The 11,218-nt window shown below is 48.3% G+C and overlaps 1 pseudogene; it reads right to left on the reverse strand.

The window, feature by feature from the left end:
• Positions 1 to 6: 6 nt before the first annotated feature.
• On the reverse strand, positions 7 to 5,940 carry LOC116547094 (annotated as a pseudogene).
• Between the last annotated feature and the right edge of the window lie 5,278 nt (positions 5,941 to 11,218).

Genomic DNA, 11,218 nt, shown 5'->3' on the forward strand with positions numbered 1-11,218 from the left:
TTACACTCCAAGAGCCTTTCACCAAACAGGTAGTTGTTCATTGTTTCTGCAACTGTCTTGGCAACATCCTTACACTCAAAGTCCACAAATACATAGCCTTTGCTGTTTCCAGTCTGCAACAGAGAATCTGCCACAAAAACAGAACAATTAGATTTGAATGCATTATTAAATTCCTAGAACATTATTTTAAATAATGTATATTAGCCCCTTGTCAAACATTATGACACATTTAATTCTAACTTCAATTCACATATTCTGCAGACCGTTAGGGGAAAAAGAAAAGATGCAAGAGTCTCAACACACAGCTGATTTTCTGGTATTCTTGGGGTTTTCATTACATATGATAAACATACAATTCCTAGGGCTGGAATTTATTCAACAACACTCCATTGTATAAAAGTCTTTAGTCGGGTGTTGTGGCTCACGCCTGTAATCCTAGCACTTTAAGAGGCTGCAGTGGACAAATCACGAGGTCAGGAGTTTGAGACAAGCCTGACCAACATGGTGAAACTCCATCTCTACTAAAAATACAGAAATTAGCCAGGTGTGGTGGTGTGCGCCTGTAATCCCAGCTACTCGGGAGACCGAGGCAGAAGAATTGCTTGACACGAGAGGTGGAGGGTGCAGTGAGCCAAGACTGCACCACTGCACTCCAGCCCGGGCAACAGGAGGAAAACTTTGTCTCAGCAGCACACGGAGGGGAAAGACAGATGGTGTGTCTTTTAGGAAGACAGACACTATGAAATCCAACCAAATGTACCATCACTATAAACCGAGATAAATCTTTTGAGAAGTGATTTGAAAACATAAGTTATGTAATTAAAAGAAAAAAAAAACTTTACCCAGTAATTCCAGAATGTTGGAAATACCAAGCAAACAGTCAAAATTAGAGTGAGCTTGGCTTTACTACTCAAAAATGCTGGAAATGGTAAATTTTCATGCATCTCCTCAGTGAGCAGGATTTTTATAAGACAAATGGCCAGAACTCTTCAAAAAAAACCAAACAAGCAATAAAGGGCAAGGAGACTGTTCTAGATAGGCTTAGAAGCTTTAACAAGTAAATGTAATGCACAGATCTTGAGAGGGACTCAGAACAGGCAACAAAAAGAATAGCTAAAGACATTTTCAGGGCCAGGCACAGTGGCTTACGCCTGTAATCCCACCACTTTGGGAGGCCGAGGCGGGAAGATTGCTTGAGGCTAAGAGCTCGACACCACCCTGGGCAACAGAGAGAGACCCTGTCTCTACAAAAGAAAAATAAGAAACATTACCCAGGCGTTGTGGCACGCACTGGTAGTCCCAGCTACTTCGGAGGCTGAAGCGGGAGAACTGCTGGAGCCCAGGAATTGAAGGCTGCTGCAGTTAGCCACGATCCTGTCACTGTGCTCCGGCCTAGGCAACAGAATGAGATCCTGTCTCAAAAACAAAACAAGGCTGGGTGTGGTGGCTCATGCCTGTAATCCCACCACTTCGGGAGGCTGAGGCGGGTGGATCACCTGAGGTCAGGAGTTTGAGACCAGCATGGCCAACATGTTGAAACCATGTCTCTATTAAAAAATACAAAAATTAGCCGGATGTGGTGGTGTATGCCTGTAGTCCCAGCTAATCGGGAGGCTGAGGCAGGAGAATCGCATGAACCTGGGAGGAGTAGATTGCAGTGAGCTGAGATTGTGCCACTCAACTCCAGCCTGGGCAACAGAGATTCCTTCTCAAAAAACAAAAGAAAACAAAACAAACAAAAAACCATTTTGGGAACAACTGGAGATACACAAAGATAGTGCATTATATACCATTATACTGTGGTTATACAGAAAGATATGTCCTCATTCTCAGATTTATGATGAAGTATTTAAAGTATAACTGCCGATTTTTTCTAATGGTTCAGAAAAAAAGTGTGTGTGTAAGTGTTTATATAGAAACAAAAAAATGAAGCTCATGTGTTAGGATGTTAATAATGGGTGAATCCAGGTGAGGACTGCAGAGATGCTCATCCCACTATTTCTTCTACTGCTCTATAGCCTAGAAATAAAAACACACAGCTGGGGGAACAATTACTATACCGCAATAGGGAAAAACACTTGCACTTTTCAAACTCAGAGCTTGACCTTTTTAGGGGGTAACAGGATCAGTTTAGGTCACAAGGATACTAAAAAAAAACAAAACAAAGCTAGGCCAGTCGCGGTGGTCACACCTGTAATCTAAGTCCTCTGGGGGGCTGAGGTGAGTGGATCACCCGTCAGGAGTCTGAGACCAGCCTGGCCAAAATGGTGAAACCCTGTCTCTAGTAAAAATACAAAAATTAGCTGGGTGTGGTGGCACGCACCTGTACTCCCAGCTACTTGGGAGGCTGAGGCAGGAGAATCACTTGAAACTGGGAGGTGGAGACTGCAGTGAGCTGAGATTGTACCACTGTACTCCAGCCTGGGTGACAGAGTGAGACTCTGTCTCAAACAAAACAAAACAAAACAAAAACAAAAAAAAATTCTGAGTAGAATGAAGTAGAAAATCATCAAACAGGACAAGTTTAAACATTGTCTCATTTGACTTTTATTTCGGTTATGCTTACATGCATGTGTATGTGTGCTGGTTTGTGCTGTAAAACTTTTTTTTTTTTAAACCCTTATCTTCTTTGTGATGGTAAAAACTTACTTCTTACTAAGAACCAAAGTCTGCAAAATACTTTTCCAAAAAAAATCTGCCTATACCTGCATAAAGACTTCGTAGCAGCTTCATCTAAAGAGTTAAGAGTAGTAAAAAACCTAATGTTTGGGCTGGGTACAGTGACTCGCTCATGCTGTAATCCCAGCATTTTGGGAGGCCAAGATAGGCGCATCACCTGAGGTCAGGAGTTTGAGACCGGCTTGGCCAACGTGGTGAAACCCTGTTTCTACTAAACATACAAAAATTAGCCAGGTACAGGGGCAGGTACCTGTAATCCCAGCTACTCAGGAGGCTGAGGCAGGAGAATCACTTGAACCTGGGAGGTGGAGATACAGTGAGCCGAGATCGCCCCACTACACTATGGCTGCCTGGTGACACAGTGAGATTGTCTCCAAACAAAACAAAACAAAACAACAAAACAAAACCTAATGTTCCGTAGGAGGGTGGATAAACTTCCGTTACCCAAGTACAAGCAACGGTGATGACAAAGGCACCAGAGTTACAGGAATAATGCTCAGATTACTGAACAAAAAAATTCCGCTGAAGGACAGAAATAATAGAATTTTAAAATAGCACTATATGTACATTTATATATGTAGTAAAAACTTATATATAGCACTGAAAACTGAATTTGTGAATTTAATTCCCTACTTAAAGGAGAAGGTGAAGAGCATTGGGAAGGGTACAAAAGGGACCTCAATTCTACCTATAATCTGTATCTTTAGAACAACTAACAGAAGATAGATGCACACCCTATGCCCTAGATGCTAAATCAAATAGGTGTCTATGGCTACAACCCATTACAGTTTACGTGTGGGGAAAAATAAAATGGGTAAGCTAGGTGCAGCAGTTCACTCCCAGCACTTTGGGAGGCCGAGGTGGGTGGATCACGAGGTCAGGAGTTCAAGACCAGCCTGGCCAAGATGGTGAAACCCAATCTCTACTAAAAATACAAACAATTAGCCAGGCGTGGTGGTGGGCACCTGTAATCGCAGCTACTCGGGAGGCTGAGGCAGAGAACTACTTGAACCCGGGAGGCAGAGGTTGCAGTGAGCCGAGATTGCACCATTGCACTCCAGCAGCCTGGGCCACAGCGAGGCTCCATCTCAAAAACAAAAAAAGAAGAAAGTGAAATAAAGTGGGTCACTCCTCTACTCTTGAAACAAGCTACACACACCTTTTTCTCATTAGAAGGCAGGTATGACACAATAGTAATTATATAGCGTTTGCTGTGTGCCAAACAATAATTCTAAGGATTTTATAGTCATTATTTCATTTAATCTTTGACTAAATACTTCCGCAAAGTTTTACTCACATTTAACAGATCACAACACTGAGCATGCTATGGTCATATCACTCTAACTAGTAAGGGCTGGAGCCTGGCCCTAAAGCTTGGCAGTCCAACTCCAGAGTCCATATCTTCATTCACTATCTAAACCTTTGCTATTATAGGGATGCTTGTACCAAAGGCTAATACAAGAAGATGGATAAACCTGGTCCTCATACATAAGTTCATTTACCAGGACTGTCAACTTAATGTAAGGATTTGGAGCAATGTAAAAACAAAAACAAACTTTTACAGTAATACTAATTTTGCTCCTCTGGCTGTTTCAGATTCTAAACCTCAGCCACTCTCCCTTTTGGAATGAAATCTGATAAGAAATAATACATAAGTGAACGTGCTCTTTAATGTCAAAGTTAATACACATTTGAAAAACAAAACATCAAACGCAACTACAGAAATCTTACCCTTTTACTTCTGGACAGTCTGAACCGTGTCACAGTGCCAAACTGGGTGAAATAGGAAAAGATCTGAGTTTCCTCAAGTAGGTTAGGCAGGTGGCGCACATAGACGACTCCAGGAGTAAGTTGTTCTTGTTTTTTTCCCTGAAGACATAAAGATCAGGTAAATTAAGTATTGTTTTCTTTTCTTTTATTGTCTTTTGAGACGGAGTTTCTCTCTTGTTGCCCAGGCTGGGGTGTAGTGGCCCGATCTCAGGTCACTGCAACCTCCGCCTCTCAGGTTCAAGCAATTCTCCTGCCTCAGCCTCCTGAGTAGCTGGGATTAAAGGCGCCTGCCACCACGCCCCGCTATGTTTTTTTTACCGTGTTGGCCAGGCTGGTTTCGAACTCCTGACCTCAGGTGACCCACCCTCCTCGACCTCCCGAACTGCTGGGATTACAGGCGTGAGCCACAGCGCCCGGCTAAATATTTTTAAAAGAAAATCACATGGCAACAAAGCTTGCAAAACTCCTAGTCCTAGCCCTCGGCCCAAAAACCTACTCTGCATTTCCACTTACCACAGCAGTAATTAAAGAACTGGCTGTTTAATGTCTCTACCCACAAGGGCCACGGCTGAGCAGTAGTCGACTGTCTTTCCAGCCTGGCACCCCACCACTCAGTAAAATGTCAGTGCTCAATAACTACTGTATGTCAATCAGCGGTTAGGCAAGGACATCTCTGAACAAGCCATTTTAGATTTTCTGCCCGGAGAACTCTACATAACTGTACCCTTCACTTTGGATGCACACTGTTTACTCGCACTTCATCGAAAACGTTTCCAGACGACTGTTAACTCTCACAGTACAGATGAGCCGTTCAGCGTCTCAGTCGTCACACCCTTACCTCTGTAACAAGAACGTCTAAGTTTCCCGGTGCATTTTATGCTAAAAACCACAGAAAGTGTAAGGGATGTCAGGGGCCCTAGTTAGCGCAACTTGGCAAATAAAGCATTCTAATAACTCTCAGCTCTCCAACCCGGCATACAGACCTCCCGAAAGTGGTAAGTCTGGGGCCCCCATTAGCGGAGGCAACGCGGCAGTGACAGCTCTAACCCGGAGATAACCTGCGGTATGGGAGCCCATTCCCTCCAGCTGGCTCCTTCCTCCGCTTCCGTCACCCCAATGCCTCCTCCTTACTCTCCACATGAAGGCCCCAAGTCCTCAGCGGCCAAACCCCTCCATAATGTACTGACCGGCGTAAACCCTTTCGTCTGGGAAACCGTGGCCTGCAAGCTCAAGAGGTCGGTCCCTGATTCAGGCGAATCCGGTTGGGAGACCCTGGAGGTAACGAAGGCGAGCGCGAAGGCAAGAGGAGCCGGCCGGGAACTGCGCGACCCCAGAAACGGCTACACCCGGTGCGTGTCCCCTACTCGCAGCCTGGGCTAGGGCGCCTGCTCACCTGGGTTACGCGCTTGCGAGCCTGCGCCACCTCCTTTTGAAACTCGACATCTTCTTACGCGACAAGACTGGCGCAGCCGGACCAGAAAACGCCGCCATGACAAAAGCGGCCAACACCAACTCCAAGCGGCGCTCCCGGAAACGTCGGTCTCCCAAGTCCTCCCAGACGGAAGTAGAATCAGGACCCGGGGGCCGCGCACCGCGGGGGAAGGCGTGGCGAGGGACTGGGAGGGCCCAGAGTCGGGCCAGGGGTGGCAGATGGGGCGGGGCACGGGGTGCGGCGAGGCAAGGGGGCGGGGCATAAAGTGCTCCGGGGCATGAAGTGCGCCGGGGCAAGGGCGGGGCACGAGGCGTGGCGAGGGGCGGGGCATCAAGGCGCGGAGGCACTGGGGTGTGGCCCCCGGCGTGACCAAGCGGAGGGCGGGGTAGGGGGCGTGGCGAGGCGAAGGGGTGTGTTTGGGGCTGGGCCGCCTACAGCTCCGGCGCCCTCCGCTGGCGAGGCGCGGATTGGCTTCGCAGCCGGGCGCGGTGGCGCGGGCCTGGAATCTCAGCTACTCCGGAGGCAGAGGCGGGAGTGTGCGGGGAGGCAGGATCGCCCCATGGCACTCCGGCCTGGGTGACACCGAGACTCGGCCTCAAAAAAAAATGCCTGAAACAATTACATTCACGCCCACTTTCAAAGGAGGTCTAAAATAAATTTCAAAACAATACCAGTGCCCTTGAACTGCTGCTCTCATTCCTTAATTTGCTTATTTATTTATTCTTTTTATTGAGAGGGCGTTTCGCTCTTGTTGCTCAGGCTGGAGTGCAATGGCGCGATCTCCGCTCACCGCAACCTCCGCCTTCCGCGTTAAAGCGATTCTCCTGTCTCAGCCTCCGGAGCAGCTGGGATCGTAAGAGCCCGCCACCTCCCCCGGCTAATTTTACATTTTTAGTAGAGACGGAGTGTCACCATGTTGGTTAGCCTGGTCTGGAACTCCTGACTTCAGGTGATTCACCCGCCTCAGCCTCTCCAGTTGCTGGGATTACATGCGTGAGCCTCCGGTCCCGGCGCTAATTTGCTTATTCTTTCCCTCACAAGTTGTGAGCCCCTCTTGTGTTCCTGGGTCCGCGGCCCTTAGGGAACTTACAGCCTGGGGGCGGCATGGCTGCTTTGAGAGGCCGAGGATCCTCTCCGGGGGGCGACGGTGGAGCTGGGCCTCAGGGGGCAGGGGTGAGGGAGGCAAAGGTAGTGAGCCTGGGAGGTATCTATCGGAGGAAGTGGGATGCCTCGCTTGGCACTCCCTCCCAGGGCCTCCCCCAGGCCCACGGGCCATTCTTCGGGCACACGCACCCTGGGCCGCCCTCACAGCACGAACCGCGGCTATCCCCTGACACCAGCTGTGCTTGATCTGTCGCTGTCGCCTCACCTCCTGCTTCCTCCGCACTCCACTTCCCACCCTTCCTTTCCACTCAGTTACTTACTAGTATAATCGAATTTGAAAGGTACAAATAGGCCGGGCAAGCCTGTACTCCCAGCACTTTGGGAGGCCGAGGTCAGTAGATAACTTAAGATCAGGGGTTCGCGACCAGCCTGGCCAATATGGCGAAACCCCACCCCGTCTCTACTAAAATACAAAAATTAGCCTGGTGTAGTGGTGGGCGCATGCAGTCCCGGCTAGGGAGGCTGAGGTAGGAGAATCGCTTGAACCCAGCAGGGGGAGGTTGCAGTGAGTGAGCCGAGATGGCGCCACTGCACTCCAGCCTGGGCGACAGAACAACACTGTCTCAAAAAAAAAAAAAAAAAAAGAAAAGTGCAAACAGCCACAGCCTCGCTTAAAACCCGCACATCCCCTCGCGTTTACAACCAAACCCCACTGTCATACCTTGGCACACGGAGCCCTGGGGTTCCAGCCTGTCCCCTCGCAGCTCTTCCCTCCTGCACTGGGCTACAACCCCACTGCCGGGTCCTTCCTTCCGGCCCGAGGAACACTGTGCAGGCCTGTCTCCTCCACCACGACGGCGGGGGCTCAGCTCTCCACATCCCGCTCCTTAGCCTTCAGGCCTCGGTGCCAACGCCACCTCCTAAAGGGGACCCTCCTGAGCCACCAAGTGTGCCTCTCCCCCAAGAGGCTCTCCTGTCTCTCAAAGCAGCCATGCCGCCCCCAGGCTGTAAGTTCCCTAAGGGCCACGGATGGAGGAACACAGGAGGGGCTCACACTAGTGAGGGAAAGAATAAGCAAATTAGGGCCCGGCGCGGTGGCTCGTGCAGGTAATCCCAACACTTGGAGAGGCTGAGGAGGGTGGATCACCTGAAGTCAGGAGTTCCAGGCCAGGCTAACCAACATGGTGAAACCCCATCTCTACTAAAAATGCAAAATTAGCCGGGGGTGGTGACAGGCTCCTGAGATCCCAGCTGTTCGGGAGGCTGAGGCAGGAGAATCCCTTGAACCCGGAAGGCAGAGGTTGCGCTGAGCCGAGATCCCACCATTGCCCTCCAGCTTGAGCAACAAGAGCGAAACTCCCTCTCAATAAAAAGAATAAATAAATAAGCAAATTAAGGAATGACAGCAGCATCTCAAGGGCACAGGTATTGTTTAGAAATTTATTTTAGACCTCCTTTGAAAGCAGGCGTGAATGTAATTGTTTCAGGCACTTTTTTTTTGAGGCCGAGGCAGCTGGATCACAAGGTCAGGAGTTCAAGACCAGCCTGGCCAACTGGTAAAACCCCGTCTCTATTAAAAATACAAAAATTAGCTGGACATGATGATGCATGTCTGTAATCCCAGCTACTCACGAGGCTGAGGCTGGAGAATTGCTTGGACCCAGGAGGCGGAGGTTGCAGTGAGCTGAGATCAGGCCATTGCGCTCCAGCTTGAGTGACAAAGCAAGACTCTGTCTCTGGGGGAGAAAAAAAGCTTCATGAAAGACACTTAGGAGAATGAAAACACAAACTGGACTAGGTGAAAATATGTGCAAAATGGACCTCTCAGCAGGGCACAGCAGTTCACATGGGTAATCTAAGCACTTTGGGAGCCTGAGGCGGGCAGGCCACTTGAGGGCAGGAGTTCAAGACCATCCTGGCCACCTTGTTGAAAATCTGTCTCTAAAAATACAAAAACCAGACAGGCATGGTGGCACATGCCTGTAATCCCAGCTACACAGGAGGCTGAGACAGGAGAATCACTTGAACCTGGGAGGCTGAAGTTGCAGTGAGCTGAGATCATGCCACTGTACTCCAGCCTATGCGACAGAGCAAGACTCTTACACAACCCCCCCAAAAAAGATCTCACAAAACAATCAGTCTGAATTGTCACAGGGAACCTAATTTCTGCCTTTTGCCCATAAATAGGAAGTAAAAATGACTTTTTAACACTTGTATTCCATTTAAGGACTCAGGCGGCCTGGGGGGTGGCTCACACCTGTAATCCCAGGACTTTGGGAGGCCAAGGCAGGCGGATGACGAGGTCAAGAGTTCGAGGCCGGCCTGGCAAACATGGTGAAACCCCATCTCAAATACAATACAAAAAATTAGCTGGGTGTGGTGGAGTGCTTGTAATCTCCGCTACTCAGAAGGCTGAGGCAGGAGGATCTCTCTAACCCAGGAAGTGGAGGTTGCAGTGAGCTGAGATTGTGCCATTGTACTCCAGCCTGGGCCTCCCAAAGTGCTGGGATTATAGGTGTGAGCCACCATGCCCGTCCGACTTTCCTTTTTTGCTGTTTTGTTTTCCTTCCCCAAGTTATTGGTAGACGGACCTAGTGACTTTATGAATCAGGGGCAGAAGTAGGGTACTGGGGCACACATGGAAGGAAGAAGGCCAACAAGATTTCTAGTCTTAAATGGTCAGCCTTGAAAGAGCTGAGAGCAATATAACACTAGGTGGCAGTAGATCCCAGGCACTTGAAATTTACAATCAGCCTGGCACGGTGGCATGAGCCTGAAGTCCAGCTTCTGAAGTGGCTGAGGCAGACAGAAAAAATCTACAGTTAACTCATTGCACTTAAAGAGACTGGCAAAAACACAAAATTGTTAAAGGGATTTATACCGTAGTGTTAAGTCTTTTTTTTTTTTAAGATGGAATCTCACTCTGTTGTCTGGGCTGGAGTGCAATGGCACGATCTCAGCTCACTGCAGCTTCTGCCTCCTAGGTTCAAATGATTCTTCTACCTCAGTCTCCTGAATAGCTGGGATTACAGGCACCAGCCATGATGTCTGGTTAATTGCTGTATTTTTACTACAGACTTCACAATGTTGGCCAGGCTGGTCTTGAACTCCTGACCTCAGGTGATCCCCCCACCTCGGCCTCCCAAAGTCCTGAGATTACAGGTGTGAACCACCATGCCCAGCCAACATATCTTCTCAAAAAGACCTCCCTTAGAAGCATAATTTTATAGACACATGAACACACATATATACAGCACACCAGTTTCTACGCTACTACAGGACAGAAACTACCACTATCAAACGCCTCTTAAGCAGCTTGGTGCTTAGGAAACATCTTTCCAATAATTAGCAATTGGTGAAAATATATTTGCCTAATGGGTTTGGATCACCAGCAATACAACATTCCGATGACATGTGAACCATGAAAATATTTACCTTATGAATTTGTGTATAAAGATGAAGAAATGTAACTTCCATTGATTATACAACATTTACAGACAACTTTTTTTTTAATTAGAGATGAAATCTCGCTATATTGCCCAGGGTGGTCTCCAACTCCTGGCCTCAAGCAATCCTCCCACCTTGACCTCTCAAAACGTTTTGGTTTGATTTATGTTGGTTTTTAGCGACAGGATCTCACTGTGTCACCCAGGCTAGAGCACAGTAGCACTATCATAGCTCACTGCAGCCTTAAACTCCTGGCCTGAGGTGATCCTCCCACCCTGGCCCTCCTGTGTAGCTGAAACTACGGGAACTTGCACGAGGCCCACCTATTTTTTTTTTTTTTTTCTTGACATGGAGCTTTGCTCCTGTCCCCCAGGATGGAGTGCAATGGCATGGTCTCGGCTCACTGGAACCTCCACCTCCCAGGTTCAAGAGATTCTCGTGCCTCAGCCTCCCACAGAGGTGGAATTACAGGTATGTGCCGCCACACCTGGCTGATTTTTTGTATTTATAGTAGAGATGGAGTTTCACCATGTTGGCCAGGCTGGTCTCAAACTCCTGACCTCAGCTGATCTGCCCACCTCAGCCTCCCAAAGTACTGGGATTATAGGCATGAGCCACTGTGCCCAGCCTTTTTTCCTTCTTTCTTTTTCTTTTTCTTTTTCTTTTTTTCTTTCTTTTTTTTTTTTTTTAATAGAAATGGGTCCTCGGTATGTTGTCCAGGCTATTTGGGAATTCCTGGCCTCAGGTGGTTCTCCTCCCTCGGTGTCCCAAACCTCTAGGGTTACA

The sequence above is a fragment of the Sapajus apella genome, unplaced genomic scaffold, assembly GCF_009761245.1.
Source record: "Sapajus apella isolate SASKATOON/1434 unplaced genomic scaffold, GSC_monkey_1.0 scaffold2051, whole genome shotgun sequence".
NCBI classification, from domain to species: Eukaryota; Metazoa; Chordata; class Mammalia; order Primates; family Cebidae; genus Sapajus; species Sapajus apella.